We start from the raw sequence: 6,508 nt of genomic DNA, 5'->3' as shown, positions 1-6,508 counted from the left end.
TAGAATGGACAAGAAGTTTCATATGCATTGCCTCGACTTCCTGTGCCCAAATTTGCAGTGAAACAAAGAAATGTCTTCCAGCGTGATTTATTTAGTTATTTAGGTATTTTGTGAGGGGACTAGTGAGTTAGCTGACAATTAGAAGAGTGGATTTTGGCAAATGCATATATTACAGGGCAAATCAAATACGGGTGAGGGTGAGGGCATGGTTAATGTTGAGACCTATTTGCAAGACTACTATAGAGGCAGTTTTTTTCTTGCCAAATGCTATCAGCCATAAAATGTCCAAGGCAGTGGGTCACACCTACTGCTTCATGCTCTGCTACTTGGCATTCCTCTAAGTTCTTCCTCAATTGTCATATCTCCACAGGCCATAACAAGGGACAACAGTCAGCAGCAATTCAATTTCGACCTCCATCTGCTGGCAATAACAACATAAGGGGGAAATTAATGTACACTCACACACTTGTCATTATAATAGCCCAAATTTGTTTTTATAGAATGACTTTCTTCCAAGGAAGTCAAAAAACAATTTGTATTCGAATTCCCAACTAGCAACTCACCTGGCAGGTAGATAGCTAAAATCGCCTCCATTTTTGAAGGCACAGAGATGCTATAAATTTTATCAAAAGCCACGTAGCACTTCCATGGTGAAGTATGGTTATCAGAAAAGCTCTCTGGAAACCATTTTGGTGTTCCTTAAAAGTCTGATATCTAATACATAAGCCAGACAGCAGGTTATATTAACAGTCAATCAGATTATATAAACATACAGCAAAATATTTGTGTTTTACTAGCTAACATAGTATTTCTTCATCAATTTTTCTCCCTTTAATTTGTTCTCCTTCCCTAAACCCAAGACCCATAATTTTCCATTTACCAGTTCTGTGATTTTGGACAAGTTACTTAATCTCCCTCTACCCTCCACTTCTTCCTCTATAAAATGAAAGTAATAATAGAAGCCAACTCATAGATTTGGTATGAGGATTACATGAAAAAAGAAGATTCCTCAACATATGTAGGGTATCCATAAAATCTGGAAACACAAATACCATAATTTCATATTTTTTACAGATTGATGAAAGATGAATGTGTTGAGCTGATAGTGCTAAGTACATGAAGGGCTGAGCCTAACAATGAACAACAGAGCCTTTTAATATGCACCACCTGAAAGAGCTGCCATGTTTCATAGCACAATTAGAAAGCCGGTTTAAAAATTCAAAGATACAGTCAGTCTGTTAGACAAACTCTTTTGTGGACTAGCATCCATTTCCAAAAAGGTGAAGGAAACAGTCATAGCCACGGTTGTAGCCGGTCCAAACTGGCCAACTTACCAAGCATCTAAGGGATTGGAGATGCCTTGCAGAATTGTTCAAAAGATTTCCAAAGTACATGCCTTTCAACTGTATAAGATATAAGTTCTGCAAAGCTTATCTGAGGATGATGACCACATGATGAGAGGCAACACACTGTATCAGAAAGTCCACTGAACAAATCATACATTGTAATATTAGTAACTATTTATTGTGCGTATTTGTCTATATTTCCAAGCTTTTGGTCACCTATAGTAAGTGCTTACTAAATGTTTATTATTATTATTATTATTATTATTATTACTATTTATGATCTAAGGGAAAAAATTTAAAAAGATGTTTCATAATCCACTATGTTATTTTTTTTACAATCACATTTTGGCACCGGCAAGTAAGGGTAGAGGAATCACTAGCTAGAATTTGATTCTCTTCTATTCGGTTATGGTCCCCTATTGCTCTCTTTTGTTATTAGCTTACCAACATGCCTCAATTCTTTAAGAAGATACAAGCAGTGAAATGAGCCTGTGTTTTGGTCCTTCCTCTGTAGAATCTACATATTTTTTCTCTACTTCCTGCTGTCAGAGTCTTTCTCATAAAGAGATATTAGTCTTAAAGCTGATTTTGATTCATGAAAATATTGTATTCAGAAACCAAAAATAATTATACAAATAAGAACAATAACTTTGTACATACACAATAACAGCAATTTATTTCTGACCACTTGTGTTGCACTTTCTGGAGAAGATTTAATGACAGATTTCTGATGAGCAATTCCATAGGAGAAATTATGACCAAATTATATATGGAGAAGTTTTGAAAAGCCTGTCTTTGCTTATGCTCGTCACCAATAAAGATTAGAGAACTTCCTAAATTGGAGATATACATGTATTATACAATTTAAATACCATATAGCATGCTGTCATGTCAAATAGACCTGTTTCATCAGGTACCTCACACTGACCTTAATTCTCTAGCTTAGGGTAAACTCAGTGTGATATAGTCTGGCCAAAAGGGAAATTCAAGAAATGTCTGTTGTTAAAAGGCTGATGAACCTGCATGTCAACAGGTGTGATCAAGTGTAAAGAGGCAAGTGTCACAAGAACATCAACAGTGTCATAGAGCAAAAGCTTCCTATAGGATCCCTCAAAGGAAAGTCAAGTTTGAAAAAACTGAAATACTTCATTAGACTGCCATTTGTTAAGTATATCTATCTGAATTTCTGTCTGCCACCTGTCAGAAACTGAAGATAGAACAGATATGTATAATCACTGAAATCGTGTCCTTCCTATGGATATGAGATTTTGGAGGAATCAGAGGGCATGGGCATCAGAGAATGGCCAAAATGAAGGTATGAGGACGAGTGGCTTTTAAAATAGATTAGTAACTGGTTGAATAACACCAAAGAACGTTATAAATGGATTGAACCAATCAGGAAGGAGCATTCTAATAACTGTCCACAGATACTATTCTTAGCCCTAAATGGTTTATAATTTTATTAACTTGATTAAAAAATAGAAGGTAGAATTTTTAAAATTTAAAATAGCACAAAAGCAACAGGGAAAGACAATATTTTTGAAGACAGAAGTTCAATATGGAGAAATGATGGGCTGAAGTTTTGATCTAATAAAAGAAGAATAGAAAGATTTGCAGTATGAGATTTCCAGCTTGAAAGGAAAGGCAAATTAAAATGAATAAAATTTACGGGAGTTAAAAAAGGGGAATTATTTACAAAAGTGTGGACAGGGATTAAGGAAACTACAAAGGATTTTTAATATCCCCCAAAATAGTAAGTGCTCAAATACTCTCTACAACCTGAAGGTGTGAAGAAAGGGGCTGATTATGAAGCCACTGATACACAGAAGGAGGGATGAAGAGAGCCATCTAAATGAGAGATGCCTGGAGGGAAGAAACAAGGGAAATAAACACCTTGACCTCACTTTTCTCTCTCCTTCCTAACAGTCTCCCAGCAGTGATCCCCATTTACCAAACTCAACTGAAAATCAGAGAACAAGTAACTGGTTGATGTTATGATGCCTAAGGTAGAACCCAGAAATCTGTACTTATTTACAAATATGGTTAATGATTTGAATACATCCCCAAAACTACTAACATCCAGTGAAAACTACTTCAAAAATCAGAAAACGTTTTACGTGAAGGGATATTAAGCATTTTAGGCTTTCTGGGACATACAGTCTATATGACTGCTCAACTTTATCTTTGTTGTATTAAAGCAGCTTAAGCAAATGGCTTTGGCTAGATTTGGCCCTCAGCAGGCTGGATTTGGCCAACACACTGTAGTCTGCTGATTCCTGATCTTCTCTGTGAGAGCCAAATAACCGATGGGGTATTATGCTCTTTAAAGCCCTTGCTTTACAAAAGAGAATTCCTGAATACCCTCTGATGTTTGAGGGTTTAAACATATATTTCTTCTAGAATTTAAATTAAAACTTTTAAAATATACTGATAATTATATTTATTATCAGTATTCATGATCAATAGAATTTATAAGCCTTGATAAATCGTTTTGCACTCTCAATCACACCAGAAGTAAAAATTTTATAGAAATCTCCAAAAAAAGAAAAAAAAAAGAGCTCATATCCCAGGAAGATAAATTACTGAGGTAAAATAGGGAATATCAGAATTTTTATTTATATTTGCTTTTCATTACATTTGTTTTAAATTTTTAAAGTAATTTATGATGTACTTAAAAATCAGTACTGTAGTACATGCAAATATTTATGATTTAAATAAATTATTCAGTTTTTAGAAAGCAGCATTGGCAACGTAAAGACCTCCAAAAATCCACTTTTCCATTAAAGCAATGAGAATACTGGTAAATAGTTGTCAAATCATCATTTTAAGGGTTCCTGAAATTAACCAAAGGATTGGTTATTCAAGAGAGTTTATTCAAATAGTTGAATTAGTTGAATGAGAATATTAGGCTTTGTGGCATTTTAAGCTGCCATACTGCCATCCCATTCTTCCCATCTCTATAGTAGCCTTGAAAAGCAGTCACTATGGAATGACAGTAACTGTGAAACAGAAGTCTAGCAGCCACAGGAATAGATAGAATGGGTTTGGAGCTCCCCTAAAAGAATATCCCCAGAGAACTGTCATTATCTGACCCATCTTGGAACTCCCTGGAAAAATCCCATTCTCATGGTTTGTCATTATTTCAACTGACTCAGAGCTCATTGGACAAGGAAAGCAGTATCTACAGGGCATTTGCCAAAAAAAGTCAGAGGCAGTGGCTTAACATCATAGCTACTGAGGGCACCATTACCAGTTGTGGTAATTAAGTGGCAAAAAGAAAAAAATTAAAGGCAAATAAGGGGGATGAGCTCTCCATAGGGGGTTCTGAAAAGATCTAACACATTTCTGGGAATACAGAAGGCCAAATGCATGTGCAGTGCTGTGCATATATCACAAAAAGATGTGAAAAGGCTCTAATCTCTATCCATAGCTGACCATGAGGCTCTGTGCAAGCAAGAAGTAAAGATTAAGGCATAATTATAAACTAGTGAAGCACTGAAATCCTACTCCAACCCACACATTACATCCTTCAGCAAAAAATGAGAGACTCACTGGTTGAAGGCCTTTAAGGAAATCTCTGTCCCATCATTATTTGACCACTAAGATAATTAAGCAGACATGAGACTTGAGTGGCTGCACAAAATGTAGAATACAGATATTATAGATTTTTCCAGGAAAATAATTGAACACATAAACAGCAACAACAATAATAACAAAGTCTGGGGGAGGAAGCAGAGATCTAGTCCCAGAGTTACCACGCTACATTATTTAAAATATCTAAGTTTCAACAAAAAAATTACAAGACACAAGAAGAAACAGGAAATTATCCAATACATAAGAAAGTAAACAGCCAACAGAAACTGTTCCTGAGGAGCCCAGATATCGTACTTACAAGACAAAAATTTTATTTATTTATTTATTTTAAAGATTTTATTTATTTATTTAACAGAGACAGCCAGCGAGAGAGGGAACACAAGCAGGGGGAGTGGGAGAGGAAGAAGCAGGCTCCCAGTGGAAGAGCCTGATGTGGGGCTCGATCCCAGAATGCCGGGATCACGCCCTGAGCTAAAGGCAGACGCTTAACGACTGCGCCACCCAGGCGCCCCATAAGACAAAAATTTTAAATTAGATATCATACACATGTTCAAATAATGAAATAAAATTACATTTAAAAAACTAAAGGGAAGTATGATGATGCCACACCAAATAGAAAATATGAATACCAGGATTAAAATTAGAAAATGAAACCAAATAAAAATACTAGAGATGAAAAATATGATAATTAAAATGAAACATTCACTAAAGGGGAATAACAGAGTAACTGGGTGGGTCAGTCAGTAAAGCATCTACCATCAGCTCAGGACATGATCTCAGGGTCCTGGTATCGACACCTGCATTGGGCTCCCTGCTCAGTGGAGAGTCTGTTTCTCCCTCTCCCTTAGCTTCTCCCTTTCCCTCTGTCTCTGCTTCTCCCCCCACTCATGCTCTCTCTGTCTCTCTCAGTCTTACTTAAATAAAATCATAAAGGGGAATAATGTGATAGCTGGTAGAAGAAAAATAAGCAAACTTGAAGAAAGGTCAGTTGAAATTATCCAGTCTAAGGAACAGAGAAAAAAAATAATAAAGAAAAATTACCAGAGATTCAGAGACAGTGGGATAGCAATGAGTATACCAACATATGTATGGGAGTCCCATAAGAGGAGAGAGAGAGAAAAAGGCAGAATGAATATTTGAAGAATGGCTGAAAATTCCCAAATTTGATGAACAACATTAATCTACACATCCACAAATCTCAAAACACTACTAATAGGATAAACTAAAAGAGATCCACAGCTAGACACATCATAGTCAAACTGCAAAAGACAAAGAGAGACTCTTGAAAGCAGTAAGAGAAAGAGAAACAAATAAATGAACCATCATGCACAAAAAGTCTTTAATAAGAGGTACACTGACTTATCAGAAAACAGGAAAGGCAGAAGGCTGTGGGATAATGTACTCAAAGTGCTGAAAGAAAAAGACTATAAATCAAGAATTCTCTGTCCAGCAAAATGATCATTCAAAAAAGGGTAATTCTAGAGTTGAAAATATCTGGTTTATAAGTATTTGATATATAAAATGTATTATATGAGTTTAACAGGAGAATGGAGAAGACAGAGAAAATA

This window comes from Ursus maritimus, unplaced genomic scaffold (genome assembly GCF_017311325.1).
Source record: "Ursus maritimus isolate PB19 unplaced genomic scaffold, ASM1731132v1 scaffold_12, whole genome shotgun sequence".
NCBI classification, from domain to species: domain Eukaryota; kingdom Metazoa; phylum Chordata; class Mammalia; order Carnivora; family Ursidae; genus Ursus; species Ursus maritimus.
Note: the sequence above shows the minus strand (reverse complement) of the source record.